Here is a 15,719-nt window from a genome sequence, read left to right as displayed (position 1 = left end):
ATCAACAACAATCCTCTTACTCCGTTATCCAAAGACCCAACCGCGAGTTTTCAAAGTGAAGTGAAACGTGCAGTGTCCAAGTGTAAGTTTTTAAATGCTAGGGAAAAATTTAGTTACATCCAAATGAACCCCTCCGCCCCCAAGTTGTACGGACTCCCCAAATTACACAAAAAAGCCATACCTATTCGGCCTGTCATCTCAGCTGTGCCCGCCCCTTCACACCTTCTGGCATGAAAATTAGACGTATTGCTTCGAGATCTCACAGGTTTTAAACCTAAATATGGAGTTAAAAACTCAATAGAGCTAGCCCGGAAATTGGAAGATATTAATGTCCAGGAAAAAGCGAGACTAGTCTCCTTCGACATTAGCAATTTATTTACTTGCGTACCAATATCGGAAACTTTGCTTAGGGTGGAAGAACTACTCAAGGATTCCACCATTGCCCAAAATATCTCAGACGAATTGGTCCCCCTTATCAAAATGACAGTTAACCAGAATTATTTTAGTTTCAACCACACTCTTTACAGCCAAACAGATGATGGGTTAGCTATGGGTTCCTCACTGTCCCCCTTCCTAGCCGAAGTCCTCCTCAATTCTGTAGAAGAACATCTTTTTAATGCTGACAATCAGCATAACAAAAACGTGGGCTATTGGTTTCGTTACGTTGGCGATATACTATGCCTTTGGACCGGAACCAACCGACAGTTAGACTCCTTCCTTAATTTCCTAAACACTCTTCATCGGAATATCTCCTTCTCCATGGAAAAAGACGTCAACGGCACCATCAACTTCCTCGACTTGACAATCACAATTAGGTATAATAGACACGAATTTGCAATTTATAGGAAACCCACTTATACAGACCGCATAATTTCTAATGATTCCGCACACCACTTTTCTCACAAACACGCAGCCCTCCACTCCATGATCCACCGCCTCCTACACATCCCTCTTTCCCCCAAAAACTTCAACATTGAACTCGTGAATATCACTAATATAGCTACCAACAATGGTTTCAACCCCAAACTAGTTGACACATTGCTACGGAAAAAACAAAAATCAATGGCCATAAGAAGAATTTTCGCATCACAGCCCGCAGTATCTAAAGATTTTAAGTGGTGCTCGATCCCATTTCTGGGAGATCTTTCATAAAGGATTTCCAACTGCCTACCCACCTCACTCAAAGCAGCCTTCTACCCACCCGTAACCCTCTCCAAACTTCTAGCCAATGGAAAAGACACCCAGGATAGCCTTCTCTAATTAAGGAATTAATAAACTGAAATGCGAGGATTGCAACAGGGTTTATGCCGGTCATACCGGCAGGAATATCAAGTTACGAGTCAAGGAACACGCTAGGTGTCACAAAAATCAGAATAACAACTCTCTCTTCGCCAAGCATTTACTAGAATTCGACCACAGCAGTGACTTTGTCCCAGAGATATTACACGCACTCCCAAAAGGATTAAAAATGGACGCTCTCGAGCAATTAGAGATTAGAAGGCACTTGGTGAACCCCAACACGACACTATGTAATGAGCAATTATTCCCATACCCCTCCCCACTCCTCTCCGAGAAATTAGCCTGGAAATGGTCAAAACAATCCATCAACGCACCTGCGAGCCCCCACCCCTCTCAAATCCTTCCAACCCTCCCCGCCCCCACTCTGTCCTGAGGGTATATATTCTTGCTCTGTCTGTTTTTCAAATCCACACGCCCCCCTCTGCCACAACACATAGTTACCCTCATCAAAGGGAAGAGGAAACTATACCGCGATTGGATAAGGACGAAGGATCCATCACTAAAAACCGAGTGGAATAGAACAAACGCCATTATTCGCAGGGCAACCACGCAATACAAGGAAACGGCCTGGGAGAACGCGTGCAAAACCTTAAATTACAGGGACGGTGGAAAATTTTGGAACAAGTTCAAGGTGCTGACCGGACAAAAAAGGAGGGGAACAACCAACCTCACTGGACCCGACGGGACACCAATAGCCACGCCAATGGAGAAGGCAGAAGAATTCCGCCGGGTACTTGACGACGTATACCAACCTTTGGAGGACAACCTTTTCCGTGAAGACAACGTACTCATGGTGGAAGAGCATCTGGCCAACCTGCCGTACTCCTTACAGCCAACCCACGTCGCAAACCAGGAAGATGACATCACAGGAAAGATTGACGAAGACGATGTACTTTTTGCCCGCCCATGGAAAAACACCGCACCGGGGGAAGATGGAATCACCAGCCGGCATATCAAGAATGCGCCATCATGCTATGCCGCTATGCTGAAAATATTCAACGGAATAATGACATTTGGCTACTACCCACTACAATGGCGGAAGATGACGACAATAATGCTGCCCAAGCCAGGGAAGGACACCAAGAAAGCGGAAAACTATAGACCAATATGTCTTACTAGCAACCTGGGCAAATGGTTCGAAAGAATACTGGTCACCAGAATGAAATCAGTGTTTGAAAACAAAGACATCCTACCACAACACCAGTATGGTTTCCGCCCGGGGAGATGCACAGTGGACCCCCTAGCACTCTTCACCACAGAAACCGCGGAGGCCATTAATCAAAGGAAATTTATGGCAGCACTCTTCCTGGACATCGAAAGGGCGTTCGACCACGTATGGCACAACGGACTCCTGTACAAACTATCAACGATGCCAGAAGTTTCTCCCTCATTAATAAGAATTATTAATACTTTTTTGTCGAATAGGGTTGCTAGAGTGAAGGTGGGCAATACACAATCCAATCCCTTTTTTCCTTCAGCTGGAGTGCCTCAAGGCACAGTCCTGTCCCCGCTGCTCTTTGCAGCCTACTGCTGGGACATGCCAACAGATACCACAAGGAATCGGGGCGTAACAACTGCCCAATATGCGGATGACACGGCCATCTGGACGCCGGCACAGACACCAGAATCGGCAATGGCACACCTCCAGAAACAAGCTAAAAAACTGGAAGAATGGTTCAGAAAGTGGCGACTACGGCCTAACCCCAAAAAATCCACCCTTATCATCTTTACGAGTCACTTAGACCGAAGGATGGTGGGACAGCGACAACCCACACTTGGGCTCTGGCAGCAACAAATCCCGACGTCCAACTCCGTCAAATACCTGGGGGTCACTTTAGACAGACACCTTACATTTTACGCACACATCAGGGATGTATGGTCGAGATGCAGTCGTCGGAGTGGTCTATTGAGAGCAGTCCGGGCGAGAGGGAAGGGGGTCTCTGCGGAGTGCTGCCTGCTCCTATACAGGGCCTTTGTCCGCCCTGTTATGGAATACGCCGCGCTAGCAATCCTTCCCTTCAACAACACTCATATGACCATATGGGCCGCCCTGGAAAGGAGAGTGCTCAGGCAGCTGCATCTTCTGTCGCCCATGCATCCTAGTACTGACGTATACTTAATTTCTAATACTGAACATATCCTTCACAGGTTATGCCGTCTCCGCGCCAGAGCTGCAAACCGGATTGCCACATACAACGAAACTCTCCTAGGTGAAATAATGCAGAGTGCCAACGCAGTACTGGGGAAACGACCAAAGACGAAACTAATTTCCCCAGCAAGAATGTCGTAGGGGTGGACGACACAGAGTTCAGTGCCCCTGAGTGAATACACCAGTGGTTGATAGACTATTCATTTATTACTAACAATTGGATTACAAGGGTAACTTACTAATTGAGCGGCCGGTGTCGGTGAGGTCAACACGCAGGTAGGATAGGCACGGGGATGAGAAGGGGAGAACAAGGTTAGCTGGCACTTCTGGTCTCCTACGAGGGAGACCGGAGAGAGCGCGAGCAAGGGAAGGATAGCTGGCGCTTCTGGTCTCCTACGAGGGAGACCGGAGAGAGCGCGAGCAAGGGAAGGATAGCGGCGCTTCTGGTCTCTTACGAGGGAGACCGGAGAGAGCGCGAGCAAGGGAAGGATAGCGGCGCTTCTGGTCTCCTACGAGGGAGACCGGAGAGAGCGCGAGCAAGGGAAGGATAGCGGCGCTTCTGGTCTCCTACGAGGGAGACCGGAGAGAGCGCGAGCAAGGGAAGGATAGCGGCGCTTCTGGTCTCCTACGAGGGAGACCGGAGATAGCGCGTGGGAGGCAAGGGAAGGAAAGGCTGCCGACACTCAGATCGGCGAGTTTATAAGGCCTGGCCCGGGTACAAAGGGCAGCCTCGGTCATTGCCCGAACGACGGAGTAGGCTAGGGTGCGGCGGGGGTTGATTGGAAAGGCCGGGTGACTAATGCTTGATAGCGCTGGCTGGCGCCCACCTCATATCATGTCGCTGGTTTTGGATTTTGCCCGGCGACATCACCCCGGCTTTTAAAAATGCGTCACCCGTCTAACGTGCTCCGTCGTAAGGCACACTCACTTCAAATACACATAAGACACTAATTCATACAAAGAGTGCAATGACCATAAACATACAAAAAATCAACTCAAATAGTAAATTATAGAACATACTTAGTTGCTTAATAGCCACATTTTCAGTAACATGAATACAATATTGTCACTAATGATTTAACAATTCACTTCACGTACAGTCGTGTAGGAGTCACTTAGTAGCAAGACATTCACAGGACTACTGGAACAAGAATTCGATAATAAATCACTCACATCGCTTATTCACTTCATCACTCACAAATCTGGAAAGAGTGGCACATGTATAGAAGCTGCTAGCGAGGTGCCGTTGTTCATTTGAGGAATATTAATTACATTCACAGTGGGGGCACTAGTCGGAGTATTATCACAGGGAGGGGTTACATTTAGTGAAGGAACAAAATTTTTCTTCCACTGGAAACAAACACACAGAAAAAGTAGCGTCACAGATAATAAAATCACAGAAATACCAGTGATACCTGTATAGTGAATGCGTTGAATATCCCCGCTTATTGGTGAAAGTACTTTACTTTTGCTTCCACATCGGAAGTAGATATTACAGGTACATCGTGTGTATCCAATTTTTCAATGGCGGTTAACAAGGGCTGCAGTTTTTCGGAACGATTGGCTAAATTGAAATACTGGTCATCAAAAAAAGTCATGTTTACCTTAGGCAAGGGGTCGATCACTATTTCGGGGGCAAGGGACGTTCTTAAATTATGAAATTCAGTCATAGCCGGAAGGTAATATTTGCCATCTCTGGCGGAGCAGTCGGAAGCAAGCTTCAGTACTCCTTGCCCGCTTATGGACATATTCTTGTTAAACTGGGGACAACTTATTTTTAATTCGAGGATTTCGCTGACGCTATAATACCATTTTCCGGGAGATTCCCCTTTAATGTACATGGCGAAAGGTGGCTTGGCTATTTTGATTTCGCAGTTTTTTCGGATGGAATTAGTATCATTACGGAATGCGGCGATATTACAGGAACGGGCAAATTTATTGAGGATGGGGTAAGTAGGGGGGCACACTGTAGAACTCAACGATCCGCATTGCAATGGATAGTCTTTTGGCAGGAGCACGTACTTGCCCCGCGTGGCAGACACACCCAGGTAGGGGGAATCTGGGGCGAGCATCACTGCCCTCCCTTTATCATCCCTTGTGGGGAATGAAACGGCTCGGAGAACCTTGAAGCTTGTCTCCTTACTGGTTAGTGGCAGCATTATCACTAGCGCCAAATTTTCCCGATTCTGCAGTACTCTCACTCTAGCAACATCGTAGAGGGAGGAGAGTGCAGCGGGGTAATACGGGAAGAAAGTTCCCACGCTGAGTTTTTTCGACATAGTTCTCACCAGGTCGAATAGTTGGGTTGGAGGTAGTAGGGAAGGTGTAAGTTTGCCCATTTCTGCAATCGTGATTTTCTCGGTTACAGCTTTTATTTCTCGGTGAATCACGTTAATGTGCCGAGAAATCGCGATGAAAGTGGAATGGGTGAGACTGAAAAAAGTATAAACCAGATTTCCAGTGGATATAGCGTCAGCGATTGCTTCGTTAGTTGACGCTATGCTTTCTTGTAGCAGCTGAAGGGCTTTGGATGTCTTAGAAATGAGTTCGTCATGCCTCTTAATAGCGTTAGAGACATTAGACAGGAATGTAAATCGGGAGTTTAAAGCGTGTTCCGTTTCTTCCGATAGGCGGGCAATGTCTTTAGACAATTTTTTTACTTGATCATCCGTCGCGGTGCCTATCAAATAATGCAAGCCATGTCCTATAGCATCGAATAAGCCTCTACTCTTGCGGAAGGTGTTATTAGGACCCAATAATAAGGCCAAATCCTTTCGTAGGATATCCAGCTCATACAGCATGTTAACTTCATATTCCTTAGTAATGTGAGACATGTTAAGGGCCATGTTGGAGGGGAATTGAGCAATGAGTCTCGCATTTATTTCGCAAAATTCACTATACTGGTGATTCACTGTACTTACTGCGATTTTAAGTGGACCAATGTGCATATCCATTGATATGATCCATTCACCCGTGGCAAAATACAGTTGTCCTTGGGGGATGTAAAGCAGTCCGGTGGAGTTCACTTGATAAACTATTAGTAAAACACATAGGACTCTACGGGTCCAGTCCTCAGTGCTCGCCATGTCCTTTAGGGGAAAAAAAATTATTAATGTTAACCACTTGCAGCACCGAAATGATGGATAAAATGTCTAGTTTGGTCTCACTGGGTCTCGGGGGGGATTGCACTGGGTTCCGTTTGTGGCCCTTAGTCGTCGCTTATTTAACCTCCGGCGTCTGTTATTATGGCGTTTTTTCGCGTTGATGGAACGGGGCGCACACTCTAGCCACTGAGTTGCTGGGGGATGGCTGGGGCGAAAGTCCTCGCTCACCTCCCGTTCTCTCTCCCGCACCTTGACGGTCTCGGCGTACGGGATGCGGATATCCGATCCTGGGTGCACGGGCGACGGAAAAAGGGATCGACCGGGAGTAGGCGGAGGATGGCTGTACCCTTGGAAGTTCCATCCCTCGGGTTCCTCCTCTTGGGGTATGGGCTCAGGGGAGGAGTACTGGCACTCTTCCTTAATTGAGGTGACGTCCACCCTTGGGGTGGGAGGGTGACCGTTCAACGGGGAGTCATCACCAAATAAGTCTAAGAATTTTCCCGTCAGTTCTGCTCGTTTTCGCGCCAGCTTGCGAGGCAAAACTCGGGCCATACCTCTACGAAACAAAAATGGCAGGACACAAGGAAGAGTTGAGCGGAGAGCTAGGTTATCTTCCTTCCGGGTAGCGGCCTCAAGTCGTATCTCTTCTCCGTGTGGTTTACGGGATCATGATGAACTTGAACGGATGAGGGACTAATGCTCGGATCGGGGGCGCTGGTATTCGGTGGTGACGAACCTTCAGTCCTTATCTGAATACCCGTGTGGTCATCGACCTTGTTGGTCTGATCGTTGGATTCATCCCCAAGGAATATGGGGGGAGGTTCGGGTTCGGGTGGTAAGGGTAACAAATTCCTATGGTGTGCGGTCAGAATTCTCCCACTCGTCACGTCTTCAATATCAAAGGTGACAGCACTTCTAACTCTTATCACCTTGTAAGGACCTATCCACCTTGAAGCAAGCTTTTGTGAATGCCCTTGGGGAAGCGCCTTATTTCGGAGAAGCACTAATTGACCGTGAGTTATAGGTGTTAGAACTAAATTTCGATTGTATCGCTCGTGCTCCTTTTTGGTGTTAATAGCATTGAAGTCTGTGGCTTGGGCATGAGCAATCTGAAGCCTACGTTTCATGATAACACCATATGGAGGATCTTCGGAATAGCATGGGAGTAAGGGTTCAAGTATGTCATCCCAAGGCATACGGAGCTCTCTCCCATACGTCAAATAAGCCGGGGAAAATCCTGTTATCCTATGTTTGCTATTCCTGTACACGAATAATGCGAAATTGAGTTGTTCATCCCAATCTGATTGGTCTTGGTTGACATAATGGGATATTACTGCTGAAAAGGATTGGTGAGCTCTCTCCAACCGACCATTTGCGGCAGGGTTATAGGGTGAAGTCAGAATTGATTTAATCTTTAGAATGCAACATACTGTTTGCATCAGTTTGGAAGTGAAGTTACTTCCTCTGTCTGTGAGGAGAAACTTGGGAACGCCATGCCGGCATATTACATGTTCCACGAAGCTTCGGGCCACCGTTTCAGCGGATTGGTCGGGGATTGCAACTGCTTCCGGGTAACGGGTTAGATAATCCTGGCAGGAGAGTATATAACGATTACCATTTTTGGATACTCCGAGGGGACCGACTATGTCTAGTGCAATTTTCTCAAAGGGGACTGAAGCTTCTGCAACTGCTTGGAGCGGTATTTTTTCTTTTATGGCCTTCCGTTTTTTGCACTGAATACAATTCTGGATGTAATTCTGGGTTTCCGTGTACAATCCGGACCAATTAAAATATCTCTGGATGATGTTTACTGTTTTATCAAGGCCTAAATGTCCTGCCATCGGATTGTCGTGGCATCTACGCATTATGTGCGTTCTCATACTGGAAGGTGCACAAATTGTATAATGAGGGTCAGGGGTTTTCGTGTGAACTTTAAACAAAACCCCTTGTTCATCGATAAAGTAGGTGGGATCGTGTTCCCTGGCTAATTTAAGGAATGGCTGAACGTCGGCGCAAGTGGCCTGCTCCTTCGCGATTCTACTCATGTCCCATACCGGCTCATATTCTGGGTCCCTTTCTACAACATGAATCTCCGGTTGATGTAGGCGTGAGAGCGCATCGGCATGCGGTATATCTTTTCCTGGTCTGTATTTAATTGTAAATGAATATTCCGTCAGTTCCATGATCCATCTGGCGAGCCTGGGTCTCGGCTCGGAAAGAGTGAGCAACCATCGGAGTGGGCGGTGATCGGTAACAAGTGTGAAATGCTTACCCAGCAGGTATACTCGGAATTTTTTTACCATTAGGACTACCCCTAAACATTCCAATTCTGTGGCTGAGTAGTTCCGTTGTTGACGTGTGAGTTGCTTACTCGCGCAAGCAATAAGATGCTCTCCATCGTCAAAGTCCTGCGATAGTACGCCACCTACTCCATGTGTGGAGGCATCGGTAGTTAAAATGAATTCCCTAGAAAAATCTGGGAAACGCAATATGGGTGGACGAGTGAGGCGATCGCGTAAGGTTTCGAAAGATTTCTGTTGCTCTACTTCCCAAGTGAACCTAACATCTTTTGCCGTTAGCTTCGTGAGTGATGTCGAAATCTGCGCAAAGTCTTTAATAAATTTCCGGTAGTATCCGGCTAACCCGAGAAACGATTGTACTTTTTTAACATCTCGGGGCACTGGAAAGGTTCTTATTGCTCGGAGTTTGTGTCAGGCTCTAACCCATCAGGAGAAATAATGTGACCCAGAAATTTCACGCGTTTCTTAAAAAATTTACATTTTTGTGGTTTTAATTTCAAGTTAGCTCCTCTTAGTCTTCTAAAAATCTCCCTTAGACCCGCGATATGTTCATCTATCGTGGCATCAAATCGTAATATGTCATCGAGATAAAAAAGAACTCCTCGATTGACAAGCTCTCCGAACACTGTCGTCATTAAGCGCATAAAGGTTGAAGGTGCTCCCGCAAGGCCGAAGGCCATTCTATTGCACTCAAAATGTCCGTCTGGTGTACTAAACGCAGTATACTCCCTGCTATTCTCCTCCATTTCTATTTGCCAATAACCTTGACTCAAGTCTAAACAACTGAAATATTTAGCGCCGCCAAGTTGGTCAAAGGTTTCGTCCATATTCGGTAGGGGAAATACTTCCTTTTTAGTGACATTATTCAGGGCACGATAGTCGATACAGGGCCTATAGGTAATAGGTTCTCCATCTATAGGTTTTTTCCTAACCAGAATTAGTGGTGACGACCACGGGCTGTTAGAATGTGAAATAACTCCTTCGTCAAGCATTTCCTGAACCGTTCCCTTGAGTTTTTCTCTTTGCGAATGCGGGACGCGGTACGGGGGTCTTTTTATGGGCTTAGCGTCATTTAAATTAATACAGTGCTTAACAAGCGGAGTGCAGCCTAATTTTACATTTCCATGGGCAAAAATCTCTTGATATTCTGATATGAGTTGGGCCAAGGGGTCGAGTGCCTCGAGGGGGACCTGTGTCAGTTCAAATAGGGAGAGCAGATCATCATCCGTAGGGTCTCCAGCCCGCATCTCTGGTGTATTTACTTTAATTTCACAAATAGAGCTTCCATCAACATGAATATCATAACGAATCTTTGCACCTTTCTTCACTAGTCGGTTTTCCTTTTCCAAATTACAAATCAAAAGAGGCAAAGACCCATCGGGTGCGACATTGACTAGAGTCGGCAAAATGATTATTCCTTCTCCACCCGTTTCGATCATTATTTCCGTCCCAAGGCAACCATGGATTTTGGTCCAAGCTAATACAACTGAACATGGGGGAACCTTAATGTTTTCTATCACCGTGGCTTCTAATAACTCACCTTGTCGCGTACAGGCAAACTCTTCTGTCCCGCGATTGTTCTCTACATTAGCCACTCGCGTACAGGCAAACTCTTCTGTCCCGCGATTGTTCTCTACATTAGCCACTCGCGTACAGGCAAACTCTTCTGTCCCGCGATTGTTCTCTACATTAGGCGTACAGGTCATTTCATCATCTGTCCCGCCGGGGAAGGTGGTCTGATTTGAAAAATCGTCAGCCCCGTGACCTGGGTTTACTCTCGTATCCGACGATACCTTCAAATCCTTGCCCCCTTCCCACTCGAGCAATTCGTCACACGCGGCACTATTCTTCTTGCCTTCCTCGCTAATACTACTATGCGAATATAATGCAAAGGTGGAAAATCCATGGTTCCTATAAGTAGGGTTGCTGATATCGGGTTTTGAACTGCAATCATCATCGTCCTCAAAGGAGATTAAGTCTCCTTCGGTCGTAATTTCTGAGAGTTGTCGCTCAGCCATAGCTGATTCTAATTTCGTTTCATGACCCTTAGATATTTCTATTTTACATTCCTTTAAACGAATGCTACTCCCATATTTGATCATAAAGTCTAATCCAAGTATGCCGTCATAATTTGAGTGACCAAGGTCAGCAATCAGAGCATCGTGTGGATAAAATCTGTGGTCAATGCGAAACGGGATGTGACACTGACCTAAGATGTTTAGAACGTGGCCTGATGCGCTTCTGACCGGTGTAGAGTACTCGGATAATTGAAGTTGCGCGAAGGGAAAAATTTTGCTGTGAACAATACTTAAGGATGCACCAGTATCCACAAGAAAATTACGTATCTTCCCAATTATCTCCACTCTGACCGTCATGCCAGCCTCCGGTGTTACCGATAGCACTATTTCTTCCCCGACCTGTCGGTCGGGGGACGCGCGTTTCCCGAATTGAATTTTGGTGCTCGCTCAGGACAAGTGACTGGGCGGTGGCCTAATTGTTTACAAAGGCCACACATCACCAAGGGGCAATCCTTGGTGGCATGAATAGTTTCTCCACAATTCTGACATTCTCTGCGTTTCGAGGGACAAAAACGGGCAATGTGACCTGCCTCTTGGCAATTGTAGCAAGTTCGAACATTGTTCTTGTTTCGTGTCTGCGAGTCACCCCGGAAGTTATTCGTTTGCATAGCGTGTATTTGGGAAGGAAAGTTGCTACTCCCGCTCACAGTGTTATCACATTGCGGATAATGATATGGGAGTTGAGTCTCGGGAGAGCAGTAATGAAAAGACTCTCGGTGCATCGGAATTGATTCTGCTTGTGGGTAAGAATGACGAGAGAAGGTGGGAGTATGAAAGGGGTGCACACAGTTAACTTCCCTACTGATGGAATAATTTCTCGCATTAGCTTCTTCCATGCACGCATATTCTTCGGCCTCTAACATGTTTCTGGGGTTGCGGACTAACACAAAACGTCCAATGTCTTCTCGTAATCCCACTAAAAATTGGGCTAGCAGGCGGTTTTCAATCATTACCTTAGTCGCCGGCGAGTCGGGTTCTGTATTTACCTCCCTTAGCTTCCGACCTAGTTGCCTTAGTCGTGTAGAATAATCATTGATGCTCTCGAGTGGCCGTTGAATACAGCTAGTGAACATTCTTTCGAGTGAGATCAGTGAAATTTTGGGAGTAAAACGTTTCTTCATTAAGTTGGAAAAATTTTCATAGGAATCAACAACATGAGGGTTGGTTTTAACAAATTCGGCAGCGGTACCACTTAGACGTAAGCGAGCAGCCCCTAAGGTTTGGGTTTCACTCCACGCGCTCAAGTGGCTCACGATTCGGAGGGAATTCAAAAAATCATCGACATGAACGTCGTGATCCCCATTAAAACTTGGAATTAAGTGTATGTGATTACCCGAGAAGGGGGGTTGTCCAGCCCTCGACGTATTTCCGCTTGATTGCTGTGCATTTTCTATCGTATTGATGGATGGGGGGAAATTTATAAGGTCTTGGTAGCCCTGCAAATTGTGTCTCTCCCAAGGCAAAGGGAAATGACCAGTGTTCACTCGGGTGCCCCTGTTTGACGGATCCATGGTTAAAATATTAGGTTGGAGCTTAACTGGAATAGTCGTGGTTATTTATTCGACTCGGTGCACGTGAACAATTCGTGGGTGAGTTGCCGGAAGTATTATACGGGATCTGAATAATTGGTGAGGCATTACTGAGTTTTATATCCGTTGTTACGACGCTATAAACTTGCAACGACAGGATTTTAATGAAGACTTCAACGTCACGGCTTTCGGCATTACCCTAATGAGAAGAAGAACCTGACAAATAGCATGATAATGCCTTCTGATTATAGCGGTATCGAATTTAGTTTCCCTTCGACGACTAGGACTCGGCATACCTGACACCCATATGTCGTATCATCGCATCGACAACTCGGACCCAGCACACCTAACACCAATATGACGTATCATCATCGCATCGACAACTCGTACCCCACACCTGACACCAATATGTCGTAGGGGTGGACGACACAGAGTTCAGTGCCCCTGAGTGAATACACCAGTGGTTGATAGACTATTCATTTATTACTAACAATTGGATTACAAGGGTAACTTACTAATTGAGCGGCCGGTGTCGGTGAGGTCAACACGCAGGTAGGATAGGCACGGGGATGAGAAGGGGAGAACAAGGTTAGCTGGCACTTCTGGTCTCCTACGAGGGAGACCGGAGAGAGCGCGAGCAAGGGAAGGATAGCTGGCGCTTCTGGTCTCCTACGAGGGAGACCGGAGAGAGCGCGAGCAAGGGAAGGATAGCGGCGCTTCTGGTCTCTTACGAGGGAGACCGGAGAGAGCGCGAGCAAGGGAAGGATAGCGGCGCTTCTGGTCTCCTACGAGGGAGACCGGAGAGAGCGCGAGCAAGGGAAGGATAGCGGCGCTTCTGGTCTCCTACGAGGGAGACCGGAGATAGCGCGTGGGAGGCAAGGGAAGGAAAGGCTGCCGACACTCAGATCGGCGAGTTTATAAGGCCTGGCCCGGGTACAAAGGGCAGCCTCGGTCATTGCCCGAACGACGGAGTAGGCTAGGGTGCGGCGGGGGTTGATTGGAAAGGCCGGGTGACTAATGCTTGATAGCGCTGGCTGGCGCCCACCTCATATCATGTCGCTGGTTTTGGATTTTGCCCGGCGACAAGAATAATAAGCGACCAACTACACCTGTATTACGAAGAGACACACCTACCACCTTATCGACTGGGCAGCATTCTACCAGTTCCCGAGAATCTACGCCCCATCGAGGAGTACCCACTCTTCCGAAAGAAAACGAAACGGAGAAAACAACAAGGGACTGAAGAAGAGCCGCAATTGGAAACAGCAGCGTAGTGATAAAAGTGCCAGTGAATAATGTGTTTTAAACAAAGACGATTACTACTATATTTTACATTCATGTTTATTTATTTATTTATTATTTATTTATTTATTTATTTATTTATGGACATAACTGTTATGGACTTCCTTATGGCGGCCTGCGAAGGGTTTTTCGGGTTTCCCCTTCGCCTAGGGTAAATGCCAGGCCAATGCTACCCCGCGAAAAGATAAAAGATAAAAGATACATGCAATAGCTGAACGAAAGACTTTATAAAACAGTTTTTAGACCCTGAAGAGGCGCACAGCCTAAAACAGGGCTTCCTTGTTTGTTGTACAACTTACTGTTTATATTTACTGTTACATTGTTACCTGTTATTTGTTGCTTATAAATGTTATGTACAACAACCTGGATAAATAAACACCTTTTTGAATTGAATTGAAATTGTTTTTCAAATTTGTACTTGATGATGCCGCAAGTCGGTGAAACGCGTTGTACCGTATAATAAAATCGTTGGAAAAGTACAAGTCTTTCTTTTTAGTATGGATATTAAATACTTCCACGAAGTGAAGCCTGAAACAATAGAAAAAATTAGGATTTATTAGAAGGATACTGGGTAAATGCGATGAAAAGGTCAAAGAGAAACGTTATCTTTCGCTGATGATACAGGCCTGTGCCTCATTTGGAATATGCTGCAAGTATATGGGATCCTCATGAAGTCGAATTAACTGTCGAATTAGGTCGCATGCAGCGTAGAGGAGCTAGATTTGAAAAAGGTTATTATCATGAGCTGAGCAGCGTATCAAAACTATTAGACCAGCTAGATTGGGAATCATTCACGGGGCGAAGGCTAATTTACATATTAAATCTCTTGCATAAATTGGAATTATGACCCCTTAGCGATGGATTTAAAAATCTTACCCATCTTACAACGGTGGAAGGTTTCATGTCAATAAAATTAGAAAGAATAAATGTAGAACTGTAAGAATTTAGATATTATGTTTCTCAGGAACGATAAAGCATCGTAATAACGTTACACGATCACGCAAAGGGGGAAAATAATTTGGTCAAAATTAGTCCGATGTGTAATCACCCCCTGCCTCACACCATAGCGGTGTAACGTGTGATATCATACAAAAAGGTAACATACTATTCCTCCCCTGTCCCCGTTTGCCTACTCTCTATCACAGTCTTCAACATCCCATTTCCAAACCAAATTCTCTGCATACGTAAATCTTTCCTGCTTCCTTTGGATTTCTCCGAATAATCTCCTCCTCCCTCATCATTCATCGCACTTCCTTGTTTGCTTTCCTTTCTGTCTATTTCATCTTTTCCATCCTTGCACCATATTTCAAAAGCCTCCAGTCTCCACCTGTCACCCTGCCTCAACGACCATGTTTCCGCGCCGTAAAAAACTACGCTCCATATAAAATGTTTGACAAGCCTTTTCGTACAAGTCCCGGTACACCAATTGCCTCTTCCTTGTGACAGTATCTTTGTCTAACGCAATTATTCTCCTTATACTCATACTGCTTTTACCATTTTGGTCCAAAACACATCCGAGATACATTAACTGTTCCATCTGCTCTAGTTTTTGCCCTCCTATTTAAACGTTTAGCTTAGCCTTTCTCATTCTGGGAAACCGCATAATCTTTATTTTATTTATTTTTAATCTCATCCCCTGGCCTATCGAACTTAACTTCCATTGCACTCAGAATACTTTGCAACCCCTTGGCTGACTGGCAAACTATAGCTTGATCATCCGCAAACCTGACCGATTTTACGAATCCCCGACCAAATTGCATTCTAACCTCCTGTTCTTCCGATGCTTCTTTTACCATTTCCTCCTCATATACGTTGAACAGGGCAGGTGATAACGGACACCCCTGTCTTAATCGTCTTCATAGCATTGCCCATCCGCCACTCGTATCTGAGCTGTCTGATACCCGCACACACGGCGTATGTCTCCTACCCCTGCAATCTACTTCTATCCCTACTCCCTT

Source organism: Hetaerina americana, unplaced genomic scaffold (genome assembly GCF_022747635.1).
Source record: "Hetaerina americana unplaced genomic scaffold, ioHetAmer1.1.p SCAF_8, whole genome shotgun sequence".
In the NCBI taxonomy this organism is placed as follows: Eukaryota; Metazoa; Arthropoda; class Insecta; order Odonata; family Calopterygidae; genus Hetaerina; species Hetaerina americana.
This window is presented reverse-complemented; position numbering follows the sequence as displayed.